Source organism: Sus scrofa, chromosome 6, assembly GCF_054392235.1.
Source record: "Sus scrofa isolate SSC_HxYL_T2T_F1_AM1 chromosome 6, Sscrofa_HxYL_maternal_Yorkshire_Landrace_v2.0, whole genome shotgun sequence".
Classification (NCBI taxonomy): Eukaryota; Metazoa; Chordata; class Mammalia; order Artiodactyla; family Suidae; genus Sus; species Sus scrofa.
This window is the reverse complement of record NC_139388.1, coordinates 26740698-26756284: the sequence shown is the minus strand read 5'-3', so window position 1 is coordinate 26756284 and position 15587 is coordinate 26740698. Positions and strand designations below refer to the sequence as shown.

Below are 15587 nucleotides of genomic sequence, written 5' to 3'. Positions count from 1 at the left end.
AGATGGAAGCAGCCAAATCATTACAAGAGATGGTCTGAAGTAATAGATACTGCAAAGGAGCAACAGAGTGTTGGTTGAAAATTGATTCTTTTATCTGGGGTAAATCAATAATAACATCGTGCAGGAATAGCTTTTGACCCACACTTAGATGGGTATGTAATAACTGCACATTCAAAGCAATAACAAAGTTTTTATTTGCTTTATAGAGAAGATATAATCAAGCATTATTTCACTACAGTTTTTTGTATGCTCAATACTCCAGGTATACTGTTAGCTGTTATGAATGTATTAGAGAATCAGCTTAATGAAAGTCCTGTCTCATGGTACTTATATCACTATGGAATGTAATACCAAGCTAATGACTAGAGAACAGTCAATCATAATTAAAAACATAATAGGATACGAACTATTTACTTGATTTCTAAGGCTTGGTAGCATTAAAGTGGGATGGTTTATTTCAGTTCGATTTGACATTCTATGTTTGAAATAAATTCAGTTGGATTCTCTGAGAAAAATGAGACAGATTTGTTTCAATGTTCTCAGGAGTAGCAGAATTCTCTCTCTCTTCTCCACTTGAGAATGGAAGGATCCAAAGCAGTGCTGGACACAAGGTAGAAGATGGACTGCAATGTAGTCTCACTAAAGGATTAAGTCATCCTCTTGGGCAGATCAGGTCCCTGGATGTCCCTTCAGAGTTGTCCCATCCATGGTGAATATTAGGACCAGATCTTAGAAGCTTATACTGATGTTTTTGGATGGGGACTACCACAAAGGCAAACTTTGTCAAGGCAATTGCATTTGGCTTTGGGAATTTCTGGAGAAGAACTCAGCTTCATGCTGTCAGCAAAGAGGCACTCCAAGCAGCTGGAGAAATGAGTGCCTTAATTCTGAAGGGGGCATTTGGGCAGCACACCACGTCCTTCCTATAATTTCTAATACAACTGCTTTCTCTGTTACCAAAAACCATATTTCTGATTGCATTCAAGACTTTTCTGTAAAGTAGGGGTTTGGAAGAAGCATTTTCTTGCTACTTCATTTCCTAATCAGGGAAACATGCGAGTGTTAAAGACTGAATTGTGTTTCCTCAAATTTTTTGTGTGGAAGCCCTAACTTATTAATATAACTTAATTTGGAGACTGAAAGAGGGTAGAGGGTAGGGCTCTAATCAGGGAGACTGGTGTCCTTAGAAGAGAAAGAGACACCAGAGGTGCACACACATAGAGAACAGACCATGTGAAGACACAGCAAGAAGATGACCATCTGCAAGCCATGAAAATTGGCCTCAGGAGAAATCAAACCTGCCAACACCTTGATCTTGGACCTTCAGCCTCTTAAAAAGGTGAGAAAAAAAAATATGTTGTTTAAGCCACCCAGTCTGAGGTATTTCTGTTATGTAAGCCCAAGCAGACTAAGATAGGAAGCAGGAAGGTGAGCTAAGAGTTTCCAAGTATCAGAAAGGTGAACATTCAATCATCAACTCAATGCCTACAGTTCTAGATTTGGATTTCTGACCTAGTATCTGGACAAACTAGTTCTGCTACATTCTAGCTCATTTAAATCGTCATGCAGTGACAATTTAAAAGGTTTGATTTTAAAATGAGATGTCACATTGAAGTTGAATATAGCTTAATGAATGCTTATGTTAATATAACCAAAATATATACCTATTCGTTATTAAATATCATAAGTATAAACATGTTCTAGTGTGTGTTTGCAATTTATAAACACATAGGTATGGTTTGTATGTTTTTACACCAGATTAAAAATAAAGCTAATATTAATTTACTGTGCATGTTAAAAACATTCAATGCCAACTAGTAATACAAATTTGAATGAAGAATAGAGTGCCCATCCAGGTATCTGTGATCTACCTTAAAAGAGAAGAATCATAACATTTTCCATAGTGATGATTTTGGAAGCCACCTATTTGGTCTTTGTGTAACTAGTCTTAATGGCCTCAAGATTATGCTCTGCTCTGAAGTCGGATGATTCTTTCAAAATGCAAATCTATTGATATTTATTTCCTTGCTTAAGTCTATTCCCATCACCTTCAGCAAAATGCCCAAGAATGGTGTCCAAGGCCTTTTCTAAGCTATGAGGCACCTTCCCTCCAAGTCCATTTTGCATGTCTTCGTAGCTCTATATGCTCCAGTCCTACTGCAATACTTGCAGATCTTACACAGACTAATGCTGCTTTCGTGTGTCTGTGCCTAGGTAGAGGTGCTTCTCTCCCTTACCATTGGTAGGATCTTACTCTGACTCACATTCCCTAGGAATGGCCACCCATCCATTGTACAGTGGTTCTGTTTTTAGAGGCCCTGCCATTTCTCTCTGTTGTCACGCTTTTTATCAGAGCAGCCCCTCGCTGCCCTGCAATGATCCACGTTTGCTTGTCTCTTTCCTTTTGAGTCTCTGACAAGGAGACTTTAATCTCTACATCCATAGGGAATGACAAGGAAACTTTAACCTCTACATCCATAGGAATTTCCTAAGGAATTTGAACCCAGTATGCTCACAATGTAGGTTCATTAATTTGAACCAAAGGGTGAGTAGAAAAGTGTTACATATTTCACCCAGAATGAATCAAAATTTTGCCATAAAATTATGTTATTTTTCAAAGTATACCTTTGAAATATAACTGAATTTAAAATGAGTAAATTTACGGTTTTATGATAAAGAAACTATGTCCTCTTCTTCTTCAGGTGCTCACATTTAACACTACTAAATTTTAGTAAAGATTTAAGCAGTTACATAGTCACTAGGGGTCACTCTTACAATTTTGAATCTTGTGAACCTGTGTAGGTTATTTTCTTTAGAATAATTTAAACTCTTTCCTCCATGACATCTAAAAGAGTTCTAATGATGGTTCTTGTTGGTGTTTCTGCTAAATAAATTACCTAAATTCTATGTTTACTTTTGGTTATTAAATATCACCAGGATGGTTTTCCTGGACATATTTAAGAGAAGCTGCAAGGTGAGCAAAACTGGATAGGTAAAGCACATATTAATGAAAAACAAAATACTATTTCATCAGTTAGGTTCTCATTGGAAAATATTACCGTACTGTTTGTGGAGCAATTGTTACAGATTTTTTTAAAGGTCAGGAACAGCCTTACAGATGATCTTTTCATGGATCCACTGCTAAATTACCTGCAGAAATGCAGGCACAATGTTCAAACCAACAAGTGTCATCTCAGCAGGATTCTTAATCACAAACAGGCTGAAAGGAAACCAACAGACATTTGCAAATGACAGGGGAGCAGCAAAAAAGGGAAACAAATCTCTTTTTAAATGTTCTGTGATCATCTCTATTCTTGCACCCACTCCCAAACCTTCCAAGTAATTAGTGTGTGGCAATCAATCATGGCTCTTCAGGCAAGCACTAGTTCAGGTGCCTGATGTTTGATTTCACATCTCCCAGGAGCAAGACTTAAGGACCTAGGAAAGGTCTAGGAAAGGCAAGAAGCTGGGCAGGAAAGACAGAGGGTTGTGGGGGAGGCAAGTTACTGTTTTATCCGGCATCTGCAGTCAGATGACCAGGAGCATGGGGTATGTCCTCAGAAAGAATAAGCTAGGTGAAAAAAGGAAAATTTGCTTTCAGACATAAATTGGAGGATATAGGAAGATTGGAAATGATGACCATAGCTCAAAGACAGACTCCAGAATTGGAATCTCATTTTAGCTACTCAAGAGCAGTAAGCCTTGAGAAAGTTATAAGCTTCAATTTTCCCACTTGTATAATGGGAACATGGTAAGAACAATATCTGTTGCTATATTAAGATATACACACAGGTATCTGTGTCTACATACACATATATAGATAAATAAATACATATACATACACACATATGTGCACTTGCATATGTTCATATATGTGCATGCATATATATGCACATATCCAATTTTAAATGCCGGGCCAAATTTTGACGTTCAAAAAGTCTTCCTTCTCTACTATTTTAGATGAGCAAAGTTTATCTCCCTAATTAAAAATGAGGAAATACTAGCATTCGCTTGTGGTGCAGCGGGTTAAGGATCTGGCATTATACTACAGCAGCTTGGGTCACTGCTATGGCACAGGTTCAGCTCCTGGCCCAGGAACATGCTGCAAGTGTGGTCAAAAAATAAAAAAAAAAATAATTATAATAATAAATCAGGAATGTTGACCTAATATACAACTGGGAGACAAGATAGGATATTTGAAATCAGATCTGTCGCAGAAAACCCCAGGTGTTTAGTTGCCATGACAATATGGCTAAACCTGATTTCCACTCATTCGATCTCTTTGAAAGGCATCATAAACCATTTACTGATTTTTCTAAAAGGAGAAATAAGAAAAAAAAAATGTACCAATTGAAAATGAAGTCAGGACATCAAATTTCAGTTACAAACTTAGGCGTTGGGCCTGCCAGACCCGCTCAGTGGTCTCAGCTGTACTGAAAATAAAAAATTAAAAATAAAAACTAATTAAACGAAAAATCCACCCACAGTTCAGAGGCCCCTTAACTAAGGACAAAGGCAAAGATAAAGAGCAGTGTTAAGTAAGGCCACAGAAGAGATGGTCACTTCAGGCTCAAATTCTAGGTTCTACTGACCCCGACTGCCTCAGGCTAGTGTTAACCTTATGTCAATCCATTTATGTCTCACAGCTTCAGCCTACAGAACCTAGGAAGAGAAGGGTAATGAAAGCCACCAACTACAGGCTGGGTTATTTAAAGAATTTTGTGGCCAGCAAAGAGAATAAAACTCCATGAGCAGCTTCAGGAAGACATGCCAGGAATGCTGATTCTACCTCTAAGGCAAATGCTAAAGAAAAGAAAAAGAAAAACTATTGTTAATATTTAAGATTACAGGAGATAAATATTCTATCTGGAAAGTTTATCTTTATGTATCTTTCTATAATCTCAAGGATTTTGCACAAAGGATGCTGCCATTTTTTGGAAATAAATATCACAGTACTTATGTGGGCAGGGGGCAGAGTATTGTGTTGAAGTCAGGACTTTGCAGGCACAAAGATCTGACATTGGTTACATTTCTGAACCTGTAAGACAGCTTTCCTCTTATCTAAAATAGGACATCAGCATCAACGTCTTACAAGTTAGGTAAGAATAAACCAAAATGATAATGCACTTAAAGAGGTTAGCACAGTACCTGGCACCTTGCAAGCATTAAACAAGTAGTAACTGTTATAATGATTAGTATCACCATTGTTAACATTACAAAAGCAAAACAAAATGGACAAAAAACAAACAAACAAACAAAAACCTCTTTCCTACTGTTTTTAGTTTATTTAACAAGAAATGGCAGAGGTTGAACTTCTCTTTTGTTTGCAATTTCAATAGCTGCCATTGACACAGGATAAGGGTGGTACCATGCCTCCGCTTGTTTTTTTCCACTATTTCAAAGTATTAGCACAAAGAAAGTTGTAAACCAAAATGTCTTAGTCCGCAAGGATGATATAAATATGGGGCTGCTTGTACTTCAAGAAAGCTGTTGTCCTCTCAAGACAGAGGGATGGGAAAAATGGCTTCTAAAATTCTTTACAGCTTGGAGGATCTAACTTTCCAGCCATTTGGATTTTCTCAAGGGATGTTCACTTACACTCTGCATGAGGCTCTCTTGGTGGACTGGATGAGGTATGTCAGTAGATGGTGCCAAAAAGGAGAGTGTCTTCCCAGCAAACAACAGCAAAAGCAGAATTAGAATAACTTTTTATTTCTAACGTTTATTCTTGCAAAGGTAACATCATAGACTAAGTTGAATGTTCATCATTTGGAGAGCATTTAAATTGACTTACCTCCCCCAAATATATGACCCTGTTAGTCCCTGGTTTGTTCTTGCACAGATATATCTTCACATGTGTTTCTATCTCTACACTAAACTCTAGTTAAACTACAAAGTTGTCAAAAATAAGACAAATATTAAATATTTTCACTGAAAACATCTTAATGGGAGACTCTCATTGTAGCACATCTAAGGATGAAACTCAATCCCAATCAAAGAATTTGAGAACAAGGAATCAAAGAATTTGAGAACAGAGCAGAAGAGTTTAAAGGGAAAATATTAGCACCAAGGACTGACTTTCCTCAGCTTATTAATGATTTTTCTTTTGGCTGCATCCATGGCAAATGGTGGTTCCTAGGACAGGGACTGAATCCAAGTCACCATTGCAGCCTACTCCACAGCTGTGGCAACTCTGGATCCTTAACCCACTGAGCCAGGCCAGGGATAGAACCCACACCTCAGAAGAGACCCCAGCCTCTGCAGAGACAACTGGGATCCTCAACCCACCGCACCACAGAAGGAACTCCTCATTAATGAATTTGACTATTCATCTATATTTTTAAATAATCAATTATTTGAATAGACCCATTATCTACCATGATATTATGTTAGATATAAGATGCCAGATCCCTGTGAACACTTTAGCCCCTAAATTCATGGAATTCCAATTCAGAAGAGGTGATGTGTTTGCAGCTAAGCAGTTGTTTTCATAATTTTATGATGGATTATTGAAGAGATTCTTACAGTATGTAGAGCAGAGAAACCAAAAAGTTGAGTAATTATCCCCTCACTGTGATTGGGAAGGTATATAATAAGTATTTTTCAGTTGAATCTTGCAGGATGAATAGTTGTTCATTAGAAGGATAATTTTGCACAGGGTTTAGGCTAGATGGGGTTTTATTAAAGAGTTACATTATCAGAACATTAAAATGTACATTCATTGATTTTCACACTGAAGTTTCTTTTTTTTTTACTATACTGATACATTTGGAAAGAAACAATAACACAGTCCTAGAAATGGAATGCAAAATATTGTCAAAGCTAAAATATTATCACTAATGTTATGCAATGCATCAAATGTTCTATGCACATCTTCGCATTTAATCTGGTACAAGACAATATGGAAAGAGTAGAAGCATTCCCACTTTACAGATGAGGAAAGTAATGCAGAGACAGGATAAGCAAATTTACCAAAGGCATATCAGATTTAAACTTAATATCTTGGTTTTCTGATTTTGTAATCTATGCTTCTAACAGGCATGACACATTGCCACTTGTCCATATTACTCTTTTCATTACTATTCAAAGCATGATCTACTGACCAGAAATATCACCATTACCTGAGGATATGTTAGAAATGAAGACTTGCATGACCCTCTCCAGATCTCCTGAATAAGAATTTGCTTTTGTAACCAAGATCAGAGGTGATTCTTACACATAATAGTGTTTATGAAACATCGGTTTAGTCTAACCCTACTTCTACATGATTGTTCATCTAAGGGAACAATTTCATCTGGCAGTTTTACTTGCTTCTTTTCTGATGAAGCCTGTCTCCCTTTAATGCAGTAACAGTATTCCCTCCCTATAATGAATGCCCCTTTCTGAAATAATGGGGCATGCATTCCTCGCTCTTTCTTGTGTCTGCTCATCACATATATTGGGTCCGAATTTGAATGTATGATAACTCTCTTACTCTTTTCTCTCAGCTAATTATTTCAATTTCTTTAATTATTACATTAATGATGTCACATCTACTCCTCATCTTTCTCATCTCTCATTTATGTGCCAATAGTAGATTGACATTGTCCTCCTTAAAATAAAATTTATGGAGTGAACCAACTAATGCTGATACATTTTTTTTTTCCAGGAGAGAATATAGTTGGACAATTACTCTCTGTGATCTGAATGTTCTAGGGCTGCTATTAATTGAATAACACCAAATATCTTATTAAGCTAGCAATCACCTCAAATGCCAGCTGCTGTTCCCAGATCCCAAAATAGATCATCCCCCTCCTCTCTTTATTCATAGTCAGATTTGAGGAAGCAGGCCCAATACATGACCCATCACCCATGCCAGGAACACTTATATCTGAAACTCCCTTTGCTCTTGAAAACTCTTCAGTAATTTTCTTCTCTGGGAACTTCAGATATTGTAAATGTTCACTGAGTAATCAGAAACTTTAGTTGTAGATCATTTAGTCAGGACTAAATATATCCATAAAAGCAGGAGAAACTTGCTTTTCATTTATCCTTAAAATGAAAACAAAAAGTTCAATGAGTAGCTAGACCCTGGGGAAGCAAAGATGAGTAAGAGTCACTGCTTTGCAAGAGGTCATAGACTAGAGAAAGAGAGTCAAGTAAGTAAAAACATAATCACAATGGAACGTACAAGCATAGCTCTGTGGGAAACAGAGAGGAATAAATGATTAATTGCTTCAGGGAGGAGAAAGGAAATTTCTTAGAGAGATGGCATCTGAGCTGTCTTATAAGGATAATTTTGCCAGTCTAAGAAGATAAAAAATCATTCCATGTAGAGAACTAGGTTGAGAATAGTCAAAGAGAATCTTGTGACAATATTCATAGGGTAGTGAAGAATTTACTAAGTTGGTTTCAGAAGGGAGGGGAGAAGGAGATAATCTATCACCAATTTGTATTTTTAAAAGACCTTGTATAATAAACTATAAAATGAGAATTTATTACCTTGAGCACTGGGGAGTCACACAAGACTCTTCTTAAACAGAAGATATCATACGATTTGTGATTAGAAGTTAAACTCTGCTGGTAAGTTGGACAAAAGATTTCAAAATGATAGAAATTAAAGATTGAAAGACCTCATAGGAGGCTGGTACTATAGTCAGACTAAAGCTGTTGAAAGTTCTATAGATCATTGTTGGTAAAATGTATCACCCAGATATAAAGGGCCAAAGCACATTAACAATCATAAAAGCTTTGTCAGCATGGCTATTCGACACCTAAATAAAACAAATGCTGGAAGCTCTTAGAAACTGTAAGAGAATTAGTTTTAGTGGTAAGGGGAATAATCCTTAAGCACATTTTCTACTAAGCATTTTACTGGATAGACAAAGTGGAAAGCCTGAATACACACTGTTAATGAAATATATAAATATTCTATCCATTCAGAAGAAATCCAAACATTAAATCCAGGGAAGGAAGAAAATGTTTTGAGAATAAACACTAAATGAAAGAAAAGTAATATCACATCCGGAAAGAATGAGAAACATGTAAACCTCTGTGTATTCCAACCAAGGAATCACTTAACCAGTAGCGAGTGAAAGTTTAGAAATATAAGAATCTTGCTGGAGTTTTTGAGGCTACAAGCCAAATCACTTTACCTCCACAGTGTCTCAGTTAATCCATACATCACCTGGAAGAGTAGATGCTACTGTCCATATTTAACCAGAGAAGAAAAATTTATGTTTTAAGAGACTAAATAACTGATTTATTTTTCAGGTCTCTTTGTGGTACAGCAGAGACTGCTACTGAGGTTTCTCTTAGCCTGGATCACATAAATTGCCATTTTTTTAAGTTGAAATGTTTAAATACTGGCAATTTGGTATGGTTCAACCTAATAGTTCTGAAGTACAGTGCTTTAAAATTTTCAATTGACAACATGTAATTCTATACTGGTTCCATGGTTGCTAAAACAAATTAATTCAAAATGTCAAGTGAAATGTCAAGGAAAATGGTTCTGGATCTCAGTTCGGCTGGGTACCAAACTGGCCCATATTTGTCACTGAAATGGATATTAAACTAATGGAAGAGACATTTGAACACCATCCCGTCTCTTATTTCCTAAGTATTACCATAAATATTCCTTTTTCTCATAGACCACTTTCATTAGAATGTTATAGATAATAACGATGTATTAAAGATATACTTTGTATAGCATATGATTATACATATCACATAAATATTACTATACACACAAACATGCACGCAATTATTATTTTTGTTCCAGGTTACAACTGGAACAAAATATCCTTTTAATTAAAATGTGGCATTTCAGGAACTGTATTTTACCTCTAGGTTTCTGGAATGAAAAATAAAAGAAAGATGTTCAGTAATGCAACTGTAAAGATGAATCTGTGCGCCCTGTAAATTATTATAGTTGGTAGAAAAAATGATATAAAGTTCCTTGCCAGGAGGATCCAATCAAGAACTCTTTGAATCATGTACTTTTGGTTACAAGGTGAAGGCCACGCATTTTCAAGGACCTTTGCTTCGTTATTTGCTTCTAATTGAAAGAATGTGTCTGCAGTGAGTACAAAGAATTCTCATTATCTGAACTTCCATCTCAGCCCTTAAGGAAGGTTGTCCCACTAGCGACCTTTCACTCGTTTGTTTCATCAGCACACTTTCCAGTGGCTGCATATGTTGACTAAGGCTATCCCCAAGGGCATTGGGTCTTTGCAGAAGACTTAAGTATACCTACCCAAGTACCTATCGAATATTTGCTCTTTTAGTCCCAACCAGAAGCAACCAACAAACCTCCTCATCTTGAGATAACGCCAAACATCTAAACGTACTTTTTTATGTTGAATAGAAATAAGTTCATTATAAATGATAGTTTTCTTAGCACCTAGAGATTTCAAATAAACGTTTTATCCCTTTCACATGGCACCAACTGTCCTTCAATGATATCATGCCCTCCAGCCTAAAATCTTTCTCTGTTCTTTCATCTTCTCCTTTATGGAATAGAATGTGGAATTCCTTCAACAATCTGACAATTTCTCTCTGAAAAGTCCCATGTGACTTTTAAATGTACTATTCAAAAATGCCTCTCTCCCTACCTAAAGTGAAAACCATACTACATCACTCTCCTGCTCATAATCTTCAGCATAAAATCTAAGCTCTTGACTCTGTCACAAAAATGCCCATAGTATGATCTCAGCTGGGCTCTCTGAGTCACTCAAGTCATTCTATGCTATTGCAACCCTGAAGACAAACCTCATTTTCCTTCCTCTCTAGGCCTCTACACACACTGGGCTCTTAACTTTTTCATAAGGAGACACCCTAAGAGACTCAGCTCAAGATTGCTTCCTCAAATAAATCTTAAGTGAGGGTGAGTAAGGTACTGTTCCAGCGTGTTCCAGCAGAGCTGAGCCTTTCTCCACACTTGGCAATTACTGTACAGTCATGCAGCTGTTTCCCTCCCAGAAAAGCACAGCTGGACCATGAACTCTTTGAGGGTAGGGTCCATGCCTTCATCTCATGTTCTTTTCTTTCTGTATAATTCCTGACAGAGTAAATGCCTAAAGACTCCACAAAAAAAAGAAAACTACAGGCTAATATCACTGATGAACATTGATGCAAAAATCCTTAACAAAATACTAGCAAACCATATCCAACAATACATTAAAAGGATTGTACATCATGATCAAGTGGGATTTATCCCAGGGATGCAAGGGTTCTTCAATATCCGTAAATCCATCAGTGTGATACAGCACATTAACAAACTGAAGAATAAAAACCATACGATCCCCTCAATAGACGCAGAAAAAGCCTTTGACAAAATCCAACACCCATTTCTGATAAAAACCCTACAGAAAGTGGGCATAACGGGAACCTACCTCAACATGATAAAGGCCATATATGACAAACCCACAGCAAACATCATTCTCCATGGTGAAAAGCTGAAAGAATTCCTGCTGAGATCAGGAACAAGACAAGGATGTCCACTCTCGCCACTACTCTTCAACATAGTTCTGGAAGTCCTAGCCACAGCAATCAGAGAAGTAAAAGAAATAAAAGGAATCCAAATTGGAAAGGAAGAAGTAAAACTATTGCTATTTGCAGATGACATGATACTACACCTAGAGAGTCCTAAAGACTTTACCAGAAAACTGTTAGAGCTCATCCACGAATTTGGCAAAGTCACAGGATACAAAATCAATACACAGAAATTGACAGCGTTTCTATATACTAACAATGAAAAAGCAGAAAAGGAAATTAGGGAAGCAATCCCGTTTACCATCGCATCCAAAAGAATAAAATACTTAGGAGTAAACCTACCTAAAGAGACAAAAGACCTGTACTCTGAAAACTATAAGACGCTGATGAAAGAAATCAAAGATGACACAAATAGATGGAAAGATATACCATGCTCGTGGACTGGAAGAGTTAATATTATCAAAATGACTATACCACCTAAGGCAATCTACAGATTCAATGCAATCCCTATCCAATTACCAAGATCATTTTTCACAGAACTCGAACAAAATATTTTAAAGTTTGTTTGGAAGCACAAAAGACCCAGAATAGCCAAAGACATCCTGAAAAAGAAAAATGGAGCTGGAGGAATCAGGCTCCTGGACTTCAGACTATACTACAAAGCAACAGTCGTCAAAACTGCATGGTACTGGCACAAAGACAGACATATAGATCAGTGGAACAGGATAGAAAGCCCAGAATTAAACCCACACACCTACAGCCAACTAATCTATGACAAAGGAGGCAAGACTATGCAATGGAGAAAGGACAGCTTGTTCAATAAGTGGTGCTGGGAAAACTGGACAGCCACATGGAAAAGAATGAAATTAGAACACTCCCTAACACCATACACAAAAATAAACTCCAAATGGATTAAAGACCTAGATATAAGACCAGACGCTATAAAACTCCTAGATGAAAACATAGGCCAAACACTCTCTGACATAAACGACAGCAACATCTTCTCAGAACCACCTATCAGAGTACTGACAATAAAAGGAAAAATAAAAAAATGGGACCTAATCAAACTTCAAAGTTTCTGCACAGCAAAGGAAACCCTAAACAAAATGAAAAGACAACCCACAGAATGAGAGAAATTATTTGCAAAAGAATCAACTGACAAGGGATTAATCTCCAAAATTTATAAACAACTTCTGCAGCTGCATAACAAAAAACCAAACCACCCCATCAAAAAATGGGCAGAAGATCTAAACAGACAGTTTTCCAAAGAAGACATACAGATGGTCAAGAAACACACGACAAGATGTTCAACGTCACTCATTATTAGAGAGATGAAAATCAAAACCACTCTGAGGTATCACCTTACACCAGCCAGAATGGCCATCATCCAAATGTCTACAAACATTAAGGGCTGGAGAAGGTGTGGAGAAAAAGGAACCCTATTACACTGTTGGTGGGATTATAAACTGGTGCAACCACTGTGGAAAGCAGTATGGAGATGCTTCAGAAAACTAAACATAGAATTACCATTTGATCCAGCAATCCCACTCTTGGGCCTTCTATCCAGAGAAAACCATGACTCACAAAGACACATGTACTCCAATGTTCACTGCAGCACTATTTACAATAGCCAAGACATGGAAACAACCTAAATGTCCATCGACAGAAGAGTGGATAAAAAAGATGTGGTACATATACACAATGGAATATTACTCAGACATTAAAAAGGACGAAATACCAGCATTTTTTGCAACATGGATGGACCTAGAAACTATCATGCTAAGTGAAGTCAGCCGTACAATGAGACACCAACATCAAATGCTTTCACTGACATGTGGAATCTGAAAAAAGGACAGACTGAATTTCTTTGCAGAACAGATACTGACTCACAGACATTGAAAAACTTATGGTCTCCAGAGGAAACAGTTTGGGGTGGTGGGGGGATGTGCCTGGAGTGTGGGATGGAAATCCTGTGAAATCAGATTGTTATGATCATTATACAACTACAGATGTGACAAATTCATTTGAGTAATAAAAAAAATGGAAAAAAAAATTCAGAATGCCTAAATTAGATGAACAGCTTAAATTAACACAGCCATAGATGTTGAGGTCTAGTCTGGGATACATATATGAAACAGAATTTAATGGACTGCAGACTATGTAAACACTTAGATCTTAACAAGGTTCTTCTGCTAACTGGTAATCACTGTCTATTGCCCCACTTCACCTGTCAGGTTGGATATGGGGAACTCTTGCAAATAAGCCCTCCAATCATCCACAAAGTTTACTTTTAAGAGTAGTTTCTGCTCAGAGAGAGGATACGGCATGACTCAGTGACTGGCGAATTAAATCAGTTTCCATCTTTGAGCTCATACACATTCTTGGTTCTTACTATAATGAGGAAAAAAAAAAAAACTGGGAAAACCATACCTAAAACTGCAAGAAATAAACCTATATTGAGGACAAGAAAATTAAATTTTACTTTCTTCTACTCTTTTTTACTTGACAACATCAGGCTAATATTAACAACCAAGATTTTTAAATGTTCTGAATGCCTGTCTTGAATACCTAACCAGACAGATAAAAAAGAGACATTTGGGGTCAGGAGGAAAATGGTCATTCTTTAACAGAATTGGAGTGCCTGCCAGAGAGAGATGACAACTGGAATATGGAACATCCAAGTCAAGGGAACAGTGCTTAAATCAAATTTAAGAATTTGAGGAAACCAGCAAAATTTTTATTCCAATCTAGGAAAACAGCAGAAATCAGAAGAGATAGGTGAAAAGATGTAATCTCTGGCTAGAACATTCTCTAGTCCCATCCCTCTCTCCAAATAATAAATCTTCTGGAAGTTAAAAACCCTTTGTAAACTAGTCCTTTTCTATCTGTGGTGTTGGGGTACTTTACAAATGAAAGGATGCTGAGATTCTACATCCAGAATTTTAATTGGTCTTGAATGGGGCTTAGTTTTGAATAGTTTTTTTAAAGCTCCTAGGTGATTCTAAATACTGCTCCAGCATTAACAAAATATGACTCTAATCTTAGTCCAAATCTACATTTTGCAGTATTTTTTTTTTTTTTTGCCATTTCTTGGGCCGCTCCCGTGGCATAGGGAGGTTCCCAGGCTAGGGGTCTAAATGGAACTGTAGCCGCCAACCTATGCCAGAGCCACAACAACTCGGGATCCAAGCCATGTCTACAACATACACCACAGCTCACGGAAACGCTGGATCCTTAACCCACTGAGCGAGGCCAGGGATCGAACCCACAACCTCATGGTTCCTAGTCTGATTCATTAACCAATGAGCCATGATGGGAACTCCCCTTTCGCAGTATTTTAAGTGCAGCATTTAAGTGATCTTGGTTTTTATTAATCTACTAATTCATATGCAACTGACATGTGTCTGTTAACTGGTACTGGCTCTACTATTCATTTCTGCTTATTAAACTCACCAGTTAGCATCAGGGAATAATAATAATAATATCCAACACTTACTGAGATACTTTTAACAAGTACTTTAAAAACAGTAATCCTTTTAGTCCTTGAAACAAATTTGTGACTTGTGTGCTACTATAATCCCATTTACATTGTACAGATGAGGAAACAGAGGTTCAGAACAGCTGAGTCATTTGCCTAAGATCAGAGAGTTAGTAAAACATAAGGCTGTGTACTGTGTACACCGGTGCTTCAATTTTAAACTTGTTCAGAATAATTTGATGAAACATTCAGTACAGTGTGAGTACATCTCCTGTAAGGAGATGTAAGGGAGAGTTTAAGGACATGAGCTCTGGTGCTAACAGACCTGATTCTACTGCTTGGTGGCTGTGTGACCTTATACAAAACACCTAAGCTCTTTGACCCTTGGTTTCCTTATTTGTTTAAATAGGGATTGCAATAGTTTCTTCTTTAGGATGAGCATACCAAGGTCCAGAAAAGCTTAGCATTAAGGATTCACAGAATTAAGTGGCAGAAGAATTAAAATCTAGATATCTTAATTTATAGATTCATTTCCATTTTAGCATGATGCCTCTTATTTGGGAACTAGATTTGAAAGACTTTGGCTATCTGGGTAAGGAACTGACATTCTCTAACTCAGTACAGACAACACACCAGC

General features: G+C 37.1%; 1 long non-coding RNA gene across 5 annotated transcripts in view; it reads right to left on the bottom strand.

Annotated features, from left to right (window-relative positions):
- The window catches only part of LOC146402259 (uncharacterized), a 528845-nt gene that overhangs the window by 376776 nt on the left and 136482 nt on the right, over positions 1-15587 (bottom strand). The gene's annotated exons all lie outside the window — the stretch shown is intronic.